Source organism: Hibiscus syriacus, unplaced genomic scaffold (assembly GCF_006381635.1).
Source record: "Hibiscus syriacus cultivar Baekdansim isolate YM2019G1 unplaced genomic scaffold, ASM638163v2 tig00111213_pilon, whole genome shotgun sequence".
In the NCBI taxonomy this organism is placed as follows: Eukaryota; Viridiplantae; Streptophyta; class Magnoliopsida; order Malvales; family Malvaceae; genus Hibiscus; species Hibiscus syriacus.
Window position 1 is genome coordinate 4,840,271 of NW_024063022.1, and position 18,727 is coordinate 4,858,997.

Sequence of the window (18,727 nt, forward strand, 5' to 3'; positions counted from 1 at the left end):
AAACATTGACGTTGTTTGGGTTCCTTGCAAACTTCTCTCATTTATACATCTTGACAATGTCCATCACGTCGGATCTAAGATCACCATTGTCATCACCGGTGAAGATAAAGCCTTGTTAAAAGAAAACTCTTTAGTTCTTTATGCTTTGGAACATCTCTTTGGCGGCAGTATCTTAAAATTGTTGGGGGAATTGAGAAGTGGTGTTTGTAGGGCGAGAACACACCATGGCTACTAGAGGAGATGTAGAAGAAAATGGAAAGCTTGGAACTTTAGTGGCTATGGAGTTTCGGATTGAAGGGAAGAGAATAAGATATGAATGGTAAAGACAAAATGAATAGAATGAGAGTAAAAATATAAGAAAAATGGAAATGTTTAATGAGGGAAACATGGGGAAGGGGTTTGGTAAGGATAAAAAGTGAAAGTAATTATGGAGAGGTGAAAAGATGGAAAGAGAAAATAAATAAATATTGGAACAAGTTGAAATTTGAAAAATAAACTTTTGTTTCCCCTTTTTTTTGTCTTTTTCACAAAGTGCCTTCTCAACATAGTTGTCTCCTATAGAACATGGAATAATAAATATGCCTGGATCTTTTTGCTTTGGTGGACACTTGCTCAATACTGAGCAAAATTCTTTTATCGTGGCAATTGTCTCATACTTCTCAACATTTCTCTTCTTGGTGACAATTTCCTTGAGAAATTTGGTATAAGTGGGCATTTGTTCTATGGCTTCAAGGAAAGGGATGTTAAAATGGAGTTGGTCAAGAATGTCAACAAACTTCTTTAATTAGATATAATCATTGTTCTTTTTCAATTGTTGCGAGAAGGGTGGTGGGGGTCTAACTTCTTCTACTGAGGGGTGGAAACTACTTTTGTCGTGGCATTTTTGTTTGATCCCTCAGTAGATGCACTGGATGAACCCTCACTTTTTTCCTTCTCCATAATAGTTTTATCGTGCTGTATCTCGGAGTTAGCTTGCATAGTCGTGGGGGTAAAATCATCTGACTTCTTTTCCTAAACTTATCTTGTAAATTGATTTTTGTGCCACTCCTTAGAGTGAGTGCACTACGTTGCTCCTTGTCATGAGCTTTAGTGACCTCAGTGTCACTAGGAAGCTGTACTGGTTGGCGTTCTTCTAATACTGCAATGATTTGACCAACCTGACCCTCTAAAGCTCTTAGAGACAAATTATGGCTTTGTAGTAAAGCTCCTTGACTTTGAAGTAGAACACCTTGATTTTTAATAGTCATGGCATGGTCTTGGTAGTTGCTATAAAATCTTGCATAGTGGCCTTCAATGAACTTGCATTTGATGAAGACGATACCCCCTGGCTAGAATTATTCCATGGCTTCGTTTGATATGCTAGAGTTCATTGATATTCTGTTGCCGAGCTAAATGACTAGCATTGGGGGCTCATTGATTTCCCCATACTAAATTTAGGTGACGACGCTATCTTAGATTATAAGTGTTAAAATAGGAGTTGTTATTGTTGCCTCGGTTGAAATTTCCCACATAGTTGATGGACTCTTGATTGGTTGGACACTCACTCTCATGATGATTTCCATGGCATAATAAACATGCTAAACTAGTTGCCTTCACTTCTTTCACCTCATTGGAACTTTGCAAGTTCTTCAATATATTTATGATAGCTAAAAGTTAGGCAGACACTAAGTCCTTAGCATCTAACTCATATGTCCCACATGTCTTCCTAACAGTTCCAAGCCTTAAAGAGGGGGATCGGTAATCATTGCTTGTAATCCTATCTAGAATGTCAAAAGCCTCTTTAGGTGATTTAACTAGCAAAGTCCCATTTTTCGAGGCATCTAGTATCATCCTCGTGGGTGCATTGACTCCATTATAAAACATCACCACTTGAGTTCAATCATGGAAACCATGATTTCTACACTTACGAAGCAATCCATTATATCGATCCCAACACTCATACATAGACTCGTCATCGGCTTGACGGAAAGATGCTATGTCATTCCTAAGTTAAGTGTTCATGTTCGACGGATTATACCACAATAAAAAAACTTTTGCATAGATTAGATCAATACTCCATCGAGCCAGATGGAACTCCAATCAACCAAACCCTTGCTCGATCACACAAAGAATATGGAAATAACTTAAGCTTCAACATATCTTCATGCACTCCTTGTTGCTTGAAAGAATCACACACCTCCAAAAAGTTATGAATGTGTTGCATGGCATCTTCATGAGGCATACCCCCAAACTGCCCTATAGAATTCAACATATTAAACATGATTGGTTTGAGCTTGAAGTGAGATGTCTGAATTTGGGTGCCACAATACCAGGATTTAGATCGTCCAAAATAGGATTTAAGTGATCGTGAATAACACGAGGTCTAGTTGCATTCCCAACATTTAGAATTGCCTTTATATTTTGATATGTCTGATCCTCCACTTAGCCAACACCTTGGTTCTACAGTTTATACATATTTCGATGAGAACGTTGAGCATGCCTCTTTTGTCTAAAAATTCATTCAATCTCAGGTTAACTTGGTATTAATGATTCCTCAGGATGTCCTCGAGTCATACGCCAATTAGGCTTGAAAAAAGTAAAGAAAAATAGCAAGTAAACTATAAAAAATAAATAAAGTAAAATAAAAATGATATAAAAAACTATTAAACTTCCAGTTGTTGATCCCCAGCAATTCGCCAAAAACTTGTTCGCGATTTGTGTGTACTATAAATTACACGAAAACCATATATAAGTATACACAATCGAAAAAGTAATACAGTGATGAGAGAGTATCACCTCCACAGGGATTGGAGGAAATTTTGAGTTAAATCAAGCAACAAAACTAATTTATCTAAGTATAGCTAATGGTATGCAAAAATGGTTATACCGAGGCAAAATGAAATGTATGTAGGTGGAGCTGAAATGGTAGTGTGAGTTGGTCGTGCCAAAAGTAGTTGTTTAAAGTGCAATCAATGAAAATGCTATGGCAAAATAGATTGATGACATGGGAATTTAGTAAGATGACTTGATAATCCTCACACAACAAGCTATTGTGGGAATGAATGATGGGGTCACTGAGGAATCTTAAGTAATATCCTTTCAGGTGGTCTAAACTTCTATGTCTTACTTGCTCGATAGAGTTTACTATGAGTGTCCCTACGCTATCTCTAGTTATAGGATCAGACATATAAGAATGCCACGGCAAATCCTCTCGACCTAAGCAACAACATCTAACCTATCGATTCATAACTACTCCTTTTAGTCGTTGAAATCCTAACCTCATCTCTGACAATGGATTAGGCTCTATTTTTTAGCTAAAACCCATTGCTTATGTCGATCTTCCTTTAGTTTATCTCGAACACTAAATATCAATAACTTAGTTTCTCTCAAACACTAAGTAGTATACTTAAGAAAAGGCTACTTTCACAGCTCCTACAATCTTAAGTAATTAAAAACAATAAGCAAAACAAGTAATAAACATTAAAGTATTAACCATCCATTAAAGAAAAACACTTAATCCATCCATGATAAACCCCACCAAATAAAGTTTAGTTCATGGTGGGGTTCGAATAATCCATGAAAATCATTTGTTCCTTACAACCCATAAGATGTGAATAAAAAAACATAAGGGTGGAGAAAATACTCCAAACGCGCACTGTCGAAGCTCTCTTGGTCACCACGAACCACCTTAGCGATGCTAGCTCTTCTCAGACGCCTAGCTCGCCACTCCTTCAAGCTTAAAAATGGAAGAACACCACGAAAGAGATGAGAAAAAGAAAGAAAGTTGAAATCTTGTTGTTGCCTACTTCTCTTGCTCAACACTTTTCTTCCCCAAAAGGATGATAAGATTTTTGTGGTGTCATAATCTATATATACCAAGGGAATATACCTAGGATTTTGTACCAAAATTACAAGGGTACCCTAAGGTACATTCCCCACATGTGAGGGGTAGTACAACATGTAGTGGTGGGTCTCTCCTAGGTGGTTGGCGACAAAGAACACATGATGAATTTACAAATGTCATTGTGTAAAAATATCTTTAATTCCTTTTTCCTTTTCTGCGCCTAGAAATACCACAACATTTTCATTCTACTTCAACATCCCAATTTGGCACAGTAATTCTCCTCGCACACCCTTACTCCTATAACCTATACATCAACATCCAACAAAAAAGTTCCACATAAAATAGCATCATTCACAAAAGAAAATGCCAAGGCAAAATAAATCTACCAAATGCAACTACATGCTCCTAAATGCATGTAAATAAACCTATATGAGCCTTAAAACAATCAACAACTTAAGTAAAAATGCCCAAATATAGTCTTTTTATAGAGTTATCATGTACTGTCCCTAAAGGTTATGGAGCACGATCCAAGCATGTCATTCATTCTTGATACTATTACAATACAGAAATAAATAATATCACTGAAATACTTGTTTAGTTCCTCAAGATTCGTTCAACGATGATTCTGAAGGTGATCAGTTCAACTAATGCAGTCAATATTAATAAGTGAATAATCGTGAACTATCTCATTCCGAATGATTGAAAAGTATCGTAACGTTGGGATCTGTTAGTTCAATTTAACTCGAAATCTTGATAATTCAATAGAAATCCTGAATATTGCAAATTATTTTTTCTCTTATTGGATTAAACTACTAAGAATTCTTTAGGAATTGAAATGTGAAAATGCCCCTGATTACCTAAATAATGAAATCACTTATATTATATATAAATCTTTAGTAATTCTAATATAAAGGTTCATGAATACTTTCCTGATGCGCTTGAATCCTAAATGGTCCCGAAGCATCGATTTCTAACTATTAATTATATCTATTAATGAACGAACCCTTTTAATAGAAACCTCAATTCTAAAATTCGACCAATCTACCAAAGTTCCATGTTTTCCCTTCCTAATAACTACCAAGTACCACTGAAAATGATTGGATCCTCTAGTGTGTTCCTTGTGTTATATAATTGTTTTATCTATACTGAAAATATGATTCGATATCTTATTCAATTTATGAATATTTTATCTGATCAATATTTTGATGTCCTGATCTACCGTTTATGAACTATGTTTGTCTCATACATGCTCTTTGATTATTGTTTTATTGAGAAATATAAATATGTCTGATTTATGAAATCCTGATATTGTTGATTACTATATGAAAATATTTTATTGGGATACTATTTAGATAGGATTCTAGGGTTATGGAGGTTCAGCTCTAATCAAACTGGTAATTCCTTACAGGCCTAATGTGACCCTTGGGTAGGAGGCTCTTAGGCCCCAAGGTACTCCCTTAGGTTGGCTTCTATACTTATTGAGCATAGGTAAGTCTTTATGGATGCAGTTCTAGGAGACTGCATTTTGGTGTATGGGTGGAGGCCAGTTATGTGATTTAAATAAACCTCATTATCAGTTTTACGATATTCTACTGGATCACAATTATGATATTATAGTTTACTGCTCAATCTATTTTTTATTGGGGTACTATTTGGGTAGGATTTTAAAGTTATGGAGGTTCAACTCCGGTTAATTTAGTAATTCTTTATAGACCTGAGGTATCCCCTCAGGTTGTTTCCTACTCCCAATGGGCCTAGGTTAAGTCCTTATGGATTCAGTTATGGGGAAATGCATATCGATGTTTAGGTGGAGGTTATTACTATGATTTTCAAAATATGTTTTACTGAAATGGACTACTACTATTTTTAGACAATTTGTACACTTATTTTTTGGTTTTATTTGGACACACTAGACTCTCCAACTCAATCTCCTGAATTTGTCTATATGAATATTTTCATTGATTTGTAAGCTTTCTGAATGTTACCTAAAGAATCACTTAGTGAAATTTCAACACACCACTATAGCATGTATAAGTATGGATCATCAAGAAAGTTTTGTGCTTACCACATATTTTTTGTACTTTAGCATCCCTCGATAGTTCTGTATTACTAAGCTTTCTCAAAGCTCACTCTGCTACTCACCATTTCAGGTTAAAGGAATTGATCATGAGCAGTATTGACATCAGTAATGGGAGTTCCTTCTGCACTGCTTGCAGAGTACGGTACAGGTGTAATAAGGGGGCATGTAGGTCACATTTGTTTTCATATTGTGTTTGTAACTTGTTTTGATGTATGAAATGATTGAATTTTGTTTAATATATTAATGATTTTTCTGAAATTGTGTTTTTACTTCTAAATTGTTTTACGGTTTGAAATGATTGAACAAAAATTCTAATTTTTCTTGGACTTTGATTGTGAGTCGTTTCGGTGACTCTAATGTAACACCTCGAATCGAATCGGGTCACCTGTATCGGTATGAGGGTGTTACAACATCGATCAACTCGTCTCATTGTCCTCTATCAATTTTTCAATTTAGGTTTCTCAAAACCACTTAAACAGTTACAAAATTAAATTAAAAAAATCTATCAATTTGAGGATTTTCTCAATTTTGAAGGATTTGAGGTATTTGTTCGAAAACTAGAATGGTAAGAAACATTCTTTCAAGAACAAATCTTGAAACTAACATCATCGAACAATCATTATAGGAGATTGAAATATTAGATCATCAAACATTTATACAAATTTTTGTTGATTTTGAGTGAATTTCGTGAAATATAAATCCAATAAGAAGAGAAATAAGTGAAATTCGAATATTTTAGTACTGATATTGCCACGAATAACGACTAATGGTGGATGACAATGATTGATAATGACAATCAAAGTAAATAACGATTATTTATAAGACCAAAACGATACATAAAGTTTAATACCTAAAAAGGAAATATTTTAAAATTTTATGATAAAATTAGTTCACAAATTAAAATTCATAGAGAAAAAATGATCAATTAAACGACTCAATACCTACATTAAAACAAAAACAAAAGTCTAATATTGTTATTGAAATATTTTAAAGTTTGGTTATAAAATCGTTACAAACTCTAAAACTTAAGTTTACCTAATTAATTATATAAAATAGTTACAATAAATAAACTCCATTAAATTATATAATCACACTTTATCAAACTCCTTGACCTTAAATTATTACCCAATCCTGCAATTATTTAATAGATATCTAAACACGCTTAAATATTTTTAAGTTATCGAAATTATTAAATTAGATAATTCTAGTGACTTCTTTTTGGCTATCCAATATATTAAACTCTCCAAGTTATTTTATTCAACTCAACCTAATTTCATTCAACAGTCTTGCATACAAAACATGTAATTCTACAACGTTTGACAAGCCGCGCTGAATACCACTGACAATTAATACTGTTGAGCACCACTACTTTGTTTTATAAAAATTCCAAAATTAGATTGAACATATAATTATAAATTAATTAAAAATCTAAAGGTAAATTATTTAAACTAAAAAATTATCTAAGGATTTTTAGAGGTTGATATTTAATTTAATTATTGTTAAAAAAGATTATAGAAAATAATGTAATTAATATTTTATTTTAACTAATTTATCTTTAAATTTTTAACTAATTTATATTTATATATCGAGTCCTTTAGAATTTTAAATTTTTATAAAATAAATTAATAGTGTCCAACTATGCTCATCATTAGTTGTGCTCAACGAGTGTGCCATTACAATACTCAGAAAACATATCATCATCAACATGAATCTGTATTTAAGTAGGTTGGCATATGCCAACTTGGTACAATGAACATATTCATGTGGTATTGCAATGGAACGCAACAAATGCATGCAATAGGGCGATATGCAAACGTTGAAGGCCGGGCCAAGAATGAGAATAATGTGCACACAAAGGAATCGGAAATAAAATTTCGAATTAAGCTGATAAGAAACTAATGTATGATTCAAAATGGCCTGGGGAGAAAAATAAACCTACCGATCGCGAGGACTTTCCATTTTCTTCTTTATGCTATCAAGTACAAAGAATATGTGGATGTTAATGTACAAAAGCATCAACTTCATAGCTAGAGTTATTTTACTTATCTATTTTTTTGGGGGGGGGTGTCACAAAATCATGAACCATCTCCAAAACATAAAAGCCCCAAAATGATTTTACATTATGTTGCGAAAGAATGATGTGCTAGATGCAAAATCGCCATTGCCCTACCATATCAATGTAGGGTATCCTACATGCGTATGCACTTTGGCAAAACCCTTTGAAACATTCTGTAATGTTTCCGGTATAGCAAACTACACAATACCTCCATAACTGTTTTCAAACTTCCCCCATCAACTTCAGAAAAATGTGTTCTTTTGCCTCAGGCAAGAAAAACCAACACAACGCAGCAAAAAGATGCTTCACTTCCCACATTCACACTATCTGTGTAACATCTTTCGCAGGAAAAAGGGTTACTTAAGAGAAGTTTTATCTATTTGAGACGGAATTCATGCCTGAATACAGTTAGGTTCTGGGTGAATTTGTCTCTGTTCTTTGAATCTAGGCTTCGAGTAACATCTTGCATAAGCTTGTCAAAACAAGCGGAGCGCCTCTGATGTTGATCCATGGGCTGCAAAATGATTAACGTATCACGTGATGGGCACTAAAGGAGACAAAAAAGTAATGGGAAAGATAATGATAGAGCGATACTGAATTTTTTTAGTCCAATATTAATAGCATCATCAGAAAAACTCTAGTTTCTCTCTATTAGTTTCATCGGTTTGTCGAAGTTTTGATATGACCATAATTATTCCTTTCTGCAGTACTACTGATTTTTTTACGGATAAGCCCATGCATATGATTTAGTCTCTAGTCTGATGGTTTGGAGACTACTAGTTTTGATCCTGAATCAGTCCTATTTGAATCACAATGCCAGAGGACTTGGGACACTACCTAACATAAAACCTTTTCATCGTTTTATATGAAGCTTTATGAGAGATGGTCCAAGTATTAATGAAATCATATTTGCTTTAACAATAGTACCGATCTCCATTACAAACAGAAATTTCTTCCAAGTAACTAAACAAATAGGACCGGGAGAAATTTCATTGCCAAGTTGCAAGGAAGTAAAAGCAAATGAACATCAGCCTAGAATGTCTAACATGTTCTTTCAATATAGTGGGTTTAATAAAAGGAGTAGGACCTTGATGGATACCATTTATTGAATCAGTGTTATGAAAATGTTAGGGATCCAATGTCAGCAAATAAACCAAAATTCTGTTCGAATAAACAACTATAGATAACCAAAAGTTATACTGAATCGATAATAAGAACATATATTGCTCATCCAATGCTAAGCACATACATCTATATTGGCAATTCTGATTGCTCAAGTTTTTCATAAGTATAAAGACAACTAAAAAACAATCATATATCAAGAACTTACCTGTGAAGCCAAAATTTGAGCTTTGAGATCAGCAAATATCTGCAGCAGGAATGCAGTTCTGTGAGCTAAATAGCGGAAGGCTTACATGATTTTTAAGATTCTAAAGGTGCAACAAAAAGTGCTCAACAACAAATTCAGTTGAGACATTCATTGGTTTCCTAGTGTCAACAAGCATATAGCAAAAACTTGATATTGGAGTTGCATTAAAAGCTTCAAACACTATTTAACAAGCACAGAAGTGAGGGGGAGGGGAAATAAATCGTAACTCGGTATAAAAAATATTAAAAAGAACTTAGAAAAGAATCATGAACAAAAGACAATGGTAGCGACTGAAGGGGAGGGAATACAGAAGGGATTTCAAATTGTTCTGCTTTTATGTTGGATTTAACATTTCCCCTTCAGTGTGGTAGTCAAATGCGATAGGTGCCATACAAGGACAGGATACAACCTGGTCAAAAGTGCTCCCACTTGAGAGAAGAGATCAACTAAAACTAAGTAAATATTTTAGAAACCAATTTAAAATAAGGATCTAATAATATCGAATATCAATATTTTTAATATTCGTTGTCATCCCCCAATATATGTTATGTTGAACAAGTTTCAGGCAGATATTGATATTCTTTTAAAATGAAGAGTCCAGATGACGAGCTGCACAATAAACCAGTCAAACAGGTTTTTTGTCAGCTAATGAAACACTGTCCATTGCAATTATTTTACCTTTTTATTCACATTGGTAATGCTAAAAGTTTATACAAGATCAAGGATTTATGACGTACGGAATGAGAATGCTAACAAGAATTTTGTTTGAATTTTCATGTTTGGTTACGAATCTCATGGTAAAGTTCAGTGATATTGCTCAAAGTATACCTGTCAGAAAAAATAACTATCCGGTGGACTAAAATTGAAAGTGGATTGCAGAGAAAATTAAGTAAAGAATTTGCAAATTATCACCTGCTCACTGATAAGAATTAAGATCAACATAGGCCTGCTAAGACTCCATTGGTTGCCACAATCCTCAAACAAAACAATCTCGAATAGGGTCTTCAATATCTGTAATAAAGGATCAGACAATAACTGGACTGTCCACGAGGAAACACTTTTTTTAAGTGTCCAAGAGGAAACACTGGAATAGAAATCATCACACTTGGTTCTTAACCTTGAGGTCGTGGGATCGAGTCCCACGGAGGGCATTTCATAATATGGAGGTCTCCCACGGAAGCTACTCTCAACCTGGCGTTGGGGGCAGCCTACTATCTTACCTCCCCTTACCCCATTACATATGGGAATAAGGGTCAGCTAATTTTTTTTAAAAACACTTGGTTCAAGACAACAAGATGTAATGTACAAATGGTACCTTAATTAACATATGAAAAATATTAATTGTTCTAATCATAAAGCAAAATTGAAAACTTATAACATCCAAGGAAGCTAGTCTTTCGAGTTCAACCTTCAAATATTAGTTCAGGATAATATGTGCTATGTCAGAAGAAGTTTAATGCATATGAAATATATTTTGTTCATGGTTTTTGTTTTCTAATCAAAATCTTTATTATTTTTCAGATACAGCAGACCTAGTAATCCAGCAGATAAGTAGACTCATCATATTTAATGTGGAGTGCAGCATTTCTATTTCACTTACTTAATAAATTGATAACGAATAATTTGAATTGAATAAATGCATTATAATTTCAAGAGTTTGTAACATTTTATTTACAAATATAAAGTCTTTTTGATAATAGATGAGTTCTCCACATTATTATAGGACTACATGGCATTTATTATTTTAAGTCAAGTCTAGTTACCTTTTCAATTGCTTTTGGAATTATTAGATTCTTTAATTCATGCCAGTTTACTTTTAACTTAATGAAATGTTGTCTATCGTCTCAACTGAGTTTGTTGATGCTTGTAATACTCTAATTTTGTCCTAAATATAAATAGGGAACAAAACCAGGGACTAAACTTGTAATATTACCATTTGTAATTTGAGGGGCTTTAAAAGCCAATCAAAAGCAGAATGTAATGGGGCCCCCACGTTTTGTAAGCTAAAATTTCATAAAATTGTTTTAAAAGGCATTTTTAAGTATTCGACCTACCTAGCCCAAATGTCGATGGCGACTCCCTTTCAATTTATTTCAGATTAATTCAAAACCTCAAATTTTCTTAATAAAAGTCATAATTATTTTTTTAATAATATTTAATTGGTTTTCAAAAAAAATGGTTACGACAATGCTAATAAGGATATGATTGACTAAATTGGTATTTGGGTGTCGATTGATTCACTAGTGGGTAAGTTTAGAATCGATATATGGTTGTCCTTTGAGATTCAATCCTCGAAATAATTCCTTTCAGATATGTTTCTGTTGTCTTATTAATTGGACAACAAACTCGTACGCATGCAAGTGACAATGGCTATTTTAAGAGCATTTTCTATCAAGATATCTGTTTTGGAATCTAAATCTTCTATGATGTACGTATGTTATGTTAGATGTAAAAATATTTCATGTGATGCAAAGCAATACACCATATTTCATGGCACAGACTTCAGGAACCAAACTTAATATGATACATCAAGCTAATGTAGAGAATATCCAAGGGACATGACTAATCTGTTAAAGATAAAACTAATAAAAAGAATATTACACTAAAGCTGTGTTTTAAAAGGATCGAGGCGCTCCAAGGCGATTAGCTACCCGAGAGCCTCAATTTTTGAGGCGCTTTGAGGCGAGGGATTCACATATGTGAGGCGCTTAATTTTACAAAACATTTGTAAATATTTTATAACCATACCTCAAACACAATTTAACCTTTGAATATGACACGTTGCGAATAGGGAATAATTTAGAAAAAGGTTAAATGAATGAATATGACACGTTGCGAATAGGGAATAATTTAGAAAAAGGTAAGGGAGAGGAGATAATTTATCCACGGTTGAGGTCTTGCCATGTTGGTTTAAACCCAATGTGAATCGTTGGATCTGTCGAGGAATGAAGGGTTCAGATTCAGTCATTATTTGGTAATCAGTGATCGTGGCTGTTCACTAAGGCTTGGAGTGGGGTTCATTGAGGGTGAAATAGCGAAAAGAAGATGACATTTAGAGCACAAAAAGAGGAAAGAGAGAGATAAGGAGAAGAGGGAGAGAAGGGCAGAGAAAGAGAAGAAGAGATCGAGAAAGGGAAGGGGAACGGGATAGAGAGCGAGATATGGAACGGGAAAGAGAAAGAGAGAGAGATCGCTTGAGTAGAGCGAGTAAGAGAAGAAGAGGGGATAGATTGAAAAGTAACAGAGAAGATGGAGCTGATGAAAGTTATGAAGAAAGTGTAAACGATGATGAAGATGATGACGAGTCAGAAGGCGGGGGAACCACCACTGGTGGAGGTTCTGTTCGGATGATTCCGCCAAACAACGTCACTGTCCATTCACCATCAACAGAAACATCAGCAACGGCAGATTTTTTCCGGTACCGGTGAAAGTTATTAGAACGACACCGCCATCAGGCCCTTCTATGACTACCACAACTACCACGTCTACACCAGAAGAGTCTTGCAATCATTGTACGTGAATCGCTAAAAGCATCGCCTCGTCGCCTCTCGCCGCCTCCGACGACTGAATTGCCGCCTCATGTACTCGCCACCGTCTTGGTGGTCGGAGGCTTTCTTCTAAACACCTCGCCTCGCCTAGCGCCTCAGGCACGCTTTTTAAAACACAGCACTAAAGAACCTAGGCAATCACATTTGAGAGACTGTGTAGAAGGTTGTTATGTTTTAAATTTATCTGTTGTTATGCACTTAAGTAATAAGATGTATTAGTGTACGAGGGCATAAAGTGTAGAATTGATGCCTTCTTAACACATGCAAATAAAAGCGGTGGAAGTATAATATGTCAGGAAATCCATTACTCACTTGAGGAAACAAACTAGGACAGTCTGCAATATGCTGGGCAAGTTTAACAGCAGCAGGTGAAGTGGGTACCTCCCCCATAGTGATGTTGTTGAAGTAGAAAGCAGCCAAATTATCAATAGCTGCTGCACACTGAATTGAAATCTTCATCATGTGAGATTAAGTTTTAAAAGAATATAGTATTTTCTGTCTGGGAAAAGGAAGTGGGACGGGATATCAAACGAGAATTTCCAAAGAGAAACTCGCATAGTTTCGACTTATTCGATCATGGAACTGCTTGAAAAATTAAAATAAACAGTTCTCGCAACAAAAGAACAGGTTAAGACCATCATTTTTACAGTACGATACAAACCTGTGATGAGATATTTATATCCAGCCCTTTAAGACCAGATTCAAGGGAACCAACAATATGCATAAAGGTTGCTGCGTCTAAATTCAATATAAAATTGATGTGGCTGTTGAATAGAACCTCTAAGAAAGAGAAATAGGCCCTCGTTAACTGCATTTAGAAAAGGTAAACATGACATTGTTATTCATTCTGGTAATAATACAAGATATTCACATAACATGATAACGAAGGACATTTACGTAACATGATAACGAACGACATTTATGTAACATGATAACAAAGTTGACATCATACTTACATTTTCGCACATTTCCTAGAAGAGTTAATAATGCCTCGGAAATCCTTTTTTTTTTTGGTATGGTAAGGGTAACTGACCTACATTCAGGTATTCAATGTTTCACTTGAGATTCTTATTTTGTGTGATTGTGCTTACAACGGCCACGTTATTTCTTTACATTTTCTCCTTATTATAACTCCTGGTTATCAACGTTTTTTCACATTGTACAATGCTTGTATTATACCTTGAACCAACTACCATTCTTGCAACTTGCAACGAATCAGAGGCTAAAGCTTGCAGTTAAAACAAACAATTCATTTCAATGCTCAAATTAAATTCAATTGGAAATTTAAAATAGAACAAAAGATATTCCACAAATTGAAAGGAATGCAAAAAGAAATAACCAACTTGATCCATCATTTTTCAAGTGAGCAAACAAATGCAAAAACCAACTAAATCTAAGTCTGCCATCAAAATTTAAAACAGAGAGACACTTAGAAGAGAATATGGAATAAAAGGAACAAATAACAATGTTGATACCGATTTGTGGCTTTTAAGAAATTTTATTGAGAATACTATGCCTAATATATCGAGAACATCAGATCTAAATTGTTTTTAAGATGGATAGTAGAGAGGATTCGGATAGACAAAGCAGAAGATATAAAAAATTAAATAAATGTTGCGCAAAATTAGACGGGCTTTGCCTGTGCACAATTTTTATTCATTGAGATCCTTTTTTTTTATAGGAATATTCATTGAGATCCTTAATGAATGTGACTTTTCAAGTAACAAAAATGCAAAACTCAAGTTATTTAGATTAAGGTTTCGCAAATTCGGAACAGATTAGACGGGCACTTCCAACGGTAGATTATCTAAAATATTCAATAAGGTAAAGAATTGCAATCAAAATCATGCATACCTTTCGAAATGCCAGTATATCAGCCAAAGGAATTGACAATATCCTCTTTAGAGAAATGTCAAGAGCATCAGAGAGTGCCCTATCCCCATAGAGTTCAAAAACACCAAAGTTTACATAGTTTCCAGCAAGACCTGTCAATTGTTGGTCAGAAGTTAACTTTTGGTTTCGGGAAATCTTCAATGGAAAACAATATTCAACAAATACAATTTCGATGAAGACTCTGATTCTAATGCCCAACCATGGTGCCAAAATGCTTCAGTCCCTGATTTTCTTACGTGTACCCTGGTGTTCAAACATTGAGCTAGGATACTAGCAATGGTGGGTTGCACGATCGATGGACAGCTGCTTAGGAATATTTGATTACTACGATACTTCCTATAAAGGACATCACAACATGGCTGACACTTAAAAACCTCTAAAAGAGCTTAGCTCATCATAACATTAAATGCATACAGTATGCAATAATGAAGATCTCTATCAAAGAACAAATATCAACCTGATGAAGCATGCGCATAGAAAATATCTACTCCTAACTAAAACAAAAATAACCCATGCTTAAGACTTTATTGATCTTATAGACCTAAGAATTTAGCTTTGTACATGATTTACCACCACTGGTTCAATTTGGTGCTTAACAAACATAAAAATATAAAATTGCAGGCTCACATTCTGACCTCTTGACAGAATAGTTAGTGAAATCCATATTCCCTTGTACTTGAAGGCGTATATATCAGCAGGATTAGGCAGAGATAAAATCCTTGTCCCGTATGCTACAATTAGCTTACTGACTTCTCGGAAAAGAAGAATCCCATTAGGAGAAGATGAGAGTCAAATGTCAAACGTTGTGCTTTGTTCAAGACAAACTCAGCCATGAACTTTAACAAAGGAGTGGTAACCTGCAGTGTTAAATCAAACAATTACGTATCCAGGATTAGAGTTTATTAGCTGAAAATTAATGCAGTAAGTGCACCGCATATAATATCTTAACGGATACAATAAAAATGACTACAAAATACAAGCCAAAGTTACAAGTAGCCTATCAGAAAACCTACCAGTAAACCATAAAGTGAGATAATGGCAGCAATTGTAACAACTAAATTGACAAGAAAGATGCAAAATAAAGATTTCAGAGATTAGTTACTTAAGTTAAGGAGATTGAATTGGATTTGTAAATGTTCTCTTTAGTTAGTATCCCTAAGTCTAAGGGATTGTTTTTATTACTAGAATTAATCTCTTACCTAGTTTAGAAGTTACCTAAGATAAGGCCTAGGCTTGTATAAATAATTGTAAGTTTCCTACACGTTCAATACGAGTGAATTACAGTAAAATTCATGGCTTTTGTCATGGTATCAGAGCTACTCATTTTTTGGTCTTAATCTTCTTGTTGAGCATTTTTTTTTTCTAAGTTCTTATTATTTCTTAAGAGAGTATGACACCTGATCAACAAAATATAGGTTATACGAGTGACTACAGTAGTATAGTCATAGGGATGGCAAACGGGTACAATTTCGTGGATTCCGCAACGTACTAGCTCCAAGGCGGGTGTGGATTTAGAAAGTGGTACTCGTTGCGGGTAGTGGGCGGGTGATGGGTTTGAAACCTTACCTGCCCCGCATCCGCCCGCCCACTAAATACCCATTAAATTTTGGACCATAATGAATTTAGGTATAATTTTAGAGACTAATTTATAAATCTTAATATTGTATAAGATCTAACTTATAATTTAACCAAATATTAGGTATAATTTTAGAGACTAATATTATGCTTCTTAATTGACCTTTTTGTTTTATGTTTGTTGTTTATATATAACTTAAGGTTGTTGTCAAGCAGGTCTAGCCGGGTATGTCTCCAGTTGGGTAGTGGGTGTAGAGATGGATTTGAGTATGTACCCGCGTGGGCGGGTGTGAATTTGAAAAATTTTACCCATCATGGGTGGTGGGCGGGTGGTGGATTTGAAAATATTAAGTGGGTATGGGGATAGGGGAGGGGGTATTTGCACTCAACCCTCCCGTTTGCCATCCCCAAGTACAGAAACTGCTCAAGGAGGCACAATGGGTGAGGGAAGTCATTCTAATTCGATAAGTGACTTACAAAACATACAAATCGCCTATAGATTGAATGGAAAAAACTACCTTAAGTGGTCATAATTGGTTCAGACTTTCCTAAAAGGAAAAGGTAAACTTAGTCATCTCCTCGGAACGGGCCCTAAGGAAGGAGATCCCAGATTTGAGGCTTGGGATAAACAAGACTTATTGGTTATGTCTTGGTTGTGGAATTCAATGGTGCCTGAAAATAGTGACACTTGCATGTTTCTTGGAACAGCCCAGGAGATATGGGAAGTTGTAAAACAAACCTATTCGAAGGTTCGAGATGCTGCCCAGATTTATGAAATCAAGAGCAAGATTTCATCCACTAAACAAGGAAGCAAATTGATTACAGAGTAATCTAATATGCTGGCATAATCTGTGGTAGGAAATGGACCACTTATCAATGCATTCAGATGAAATGCAATGAGGATGCTGCAATTCTAAAGAGGTTTGTAGAAAAAGAAAGGATTTATGATTTTCTTGTTGGACTAAATATAGAATTTAATGCAGTAAGGGTCCAGATTCTATGAGAAGACATGCCCTCACTGAATGAAACTATTGCTATCATTCGTGCAAAAGAAGGAAGAAGAGGAGTGATGGTGGTTGAAAACAATCAAGTAGAAAGTTCAACCTTGGTTACTAGGGTTGTGTTCCTGAGGGACAAAATCGTCTGGAGCATCAGAATATTGAAGGCATATCAGAAGGAACAAGGACGGCTAACAAGGACTCCTTATGTTGTACTTACTGCAAAAAACCTCGCCACACCAAAGTGAAGTGTGGAGATTACATGGAAAGCCTCAGACTGCAAATAAGAACTTCACAGAGAAAGGAGGCTCAGCAAGAGGACAAAGCAGAGCTTATGCAGCTAAACGTGTGGCTAAGGAGTCTGATGAACAAACTGTTGAATTCAACCGGGAAGACATAAAAAAATTGAAGAACCTACTGGAATCCTTAGAAAAACTGTCCTCTACAGGTACATGCAATCTAGTTTTCTCAGGTATATATTCTTCCTCTTCTCAAAATTCTAATGCCTTGGAATCATCCACCCACATACCTACCCAAAACTCCTAGGTTATTGACTCAGGAGCCACTGATCACATGACTAATTCATCACTAAAATTCCTCACCTACATACCCTGCCCTAGCAACAAGAAAATCACAGTTGCAGATGGTACTATGGTAACAGTTGCTGGCCAAGGAGATATTGCCATCATTAAAACCCTATTTCATAAAAATGTCCTACATGTGCCAAAACTATTTACTAGCCATACTTTTGATCTTAAGTAATGCACATAAGGGGCCACAAAATTATTTTTGATGGCCACAGTTTTTCTCTACTTTGGTTGGGGAAATTGGGGCATTAATTTCTACTAGGGATATTATTGTTAGATGGATTCCTAGGAGCTATAATTGGGAGGCAGATGAGTTTGCTAAGGAGGGGATTTGTTGAATGTTTAGAAATTTATTGTAGTTTTGTTCGGTATTTTATTTCGGGATGTTTAGTGTGTTAACTGTAATCTTATGTAATTAAGGTTTATCAATAAGATGAGGTACTCTTTTCCTCCTTCCGCTAGTTGCCTCTTTCACAAGAGCCAACTAAGAGGGAGGTTTTTAATGAGGCCTCCTATTTCTATCAAAAAAAAATTGATGGCCATAGGTAAAATCAGCTTTAATATTTTGCATTCTCTGAGAAAAAGAGAAAAGCAAATAATAGTACTATATAGATGAATAAGATGTAACAACAACAAATAAGAAATCCATGATAGCAGCAACTGAAAAAACTGAGTTACGAATGTACCTCAGGAGAGTCAGTCCAGTGAGTAATTCCTTTCAAGATAAGTGGCATGTGGGCAGGGTACAGCCAATCGAATAAAAGACCATATGTTCTACGACTGAAGGAGTTCAAGAAG

The 18,727-nt window shown here is 35.1% G+C and overlaps 1 pseudogene; it reads right to left on the minus strand.

Moving 5' to 3' along the window:
• Positions 1–7,967: 7,967 nt before the first annotated feature.
• LOC120156254 overlaps positions 7,968–18,727 on the minus strand; it is a 32,495-nt pseudogene continuing 21,735 nt past the window's right edge.